This window comes from Arachis stenosperma, chromosome 6, assembly GCF_014773155.1.
Source record: "Arachis stenosperma cultivar V10309 chromosome 6, arast.V10309.gnm1.PFL2, whole genome shotgun sequence".
Lineage (NCBI taxonomy): Eukaryota > Viridiplantae > Streptophyta > Magnoliopsida > Fabales > Fabaceae > Arachis > Arachis stenosperma.
The window spans coordinates 136,952,996-136,954,517 of record NC_080382.1 but is presented as its reverse complement, the minus strand read 5'-3'; the positions used below and the strand labels follow the sequence as shown (position 1 = coordinate 136,954,517).

General features: G+C 36.3%; 1 non-coding gene across 1 annotated transcript; it reads right to left on the bottom strand.

Annotated features, from left to right (window-relative positions):
* Nucleotides 1–1,156: 1,156 nt before the first annotated feature.
* On the bottom strand, nucleotides 1,157–1,263 carry LOC130938108 (small nucleolar RNA R71). The gene has a single exon (XR_009069287.1). It is a non-coding gene; the product is annotated as a small nucleolar RNA R71 (small nucleolar RNA).
* Between the last annotated feature and the right edge of the window lie 259 nt (nucleotides 1,264–1,522).

Here is a 1,522-nt window from a genome sequence, read left to right as displayed (position 1 = left end):
GTTTTCAAAATCAATTTCTTTCCTTTTTCAAAGATACTTACTAACAATTAATGATTTGATTGAACATCTCAAATTTGTTGCCTTTTCTGTTGAGAAAGGTTTAATGTTTGAATCATATCTTTTCTTGTTAGGCAAGTCATTAATTTTCAAAATCATATCTTTTTCAAATTGTTTTCAAATCATATCTTCTAAAATTGTTTTCAAATCATATCTTCTCAATCACATCTTTTTTAAAACCATAACTTTTCAATCAAATCTTTTTAACCACATCTTTTTCAAAATAGTTTTCAATCAAATCTTTTTGACTTCTAATTTCAAAATCTTTTTCAAAAATCACTTGATTTCTTTTCCACTTTGAATTTTCGAAAATTATCAATCAAATTTTCAAAATGTTTTCAAAATCTTTTGATTGAATTTTCGAAAATTCTCTTCCCTCCTTCTCACATCCTTCTATTTATGGAGTACCACTCCTTCTTAATGCACAATTCGAACCTTATCTAATTAAAGTTCGAATTCTCCTTTCTCCTTCTTCTTACTATTTCTCTTTTCCTCTGACACTTCAAGGAATCTCTATACTGTGACATAGAGGATTCCACATTTTCTTTTTTCTCTCCTCTTTCATATGAGCAGGAGCAGAGACAAAGGCATTCTTGTTGAAGCTGATCCTGAACCTGAAAGGACCTTGAAGAGAAAGCTAGAGAAGCTAAAGCACAATCTCTTTAGAGGGCCTGACCGAATTCTTCAAGGAAGAAGAACACATGGCAGCCGAAAACAACACAATGCCAACAATGCAAGGAAGGTGCTGGGTGACTTCACTGCACCTACTCCTGATTTCTATGGGAGAAGCATCTCTATCCCTGCCATTGGAGCAAACAACTTTGAGCTTAAGCCTCAATTAGTTTCTCTAATGCAACAGAATTGCAAGTTCCATGGACTTCCAATGGAAGATCCTCATCAGTTCTTCTGAATTCTTGCAAATCTGTGACAGTCAAGACTAATGGGGTTAACCCTGAGGTCTATAGACTGATGCTATTCCCTTTTGCTGTAAGAGACAGAGCTAGAATATGGTTGGACTCTCAACCTAAAGAAAGCCTGGACTCTTGGGAAAGCTAGTCATGCCTTCTTGGCAAAGTTCTTTCCACCACAAAGATGGAGTAAGCTTAGAGTGGAAGTCCAAACCTTCAGACAGAAGGATGGAGAATCCCTCTATGAAGCTTGGGAAAGATACAAACATTAATCAGAAAATGTCCTTCTGACATGCTTTCTGAATGGAGCATCATAGGAATTTTCTATGATGGTCTCTCTGAACTATCCAAGATGTCCTTGGATAGCTCTGCTGGAGGATCTTCATCTGAAGAAGACACCTACAGAGGCTCAAGAACTGATTGAAATGGTTGCAAATAACCAATTCATGTACACTTCTGAAAGGAATCCTGTGAACAATGGGACTAGTCAGAAGAAAGGAGTTCTTGAGATTGACACTCTGAATGCCATATTGGCTCAGAACAAGATATTGACTCAA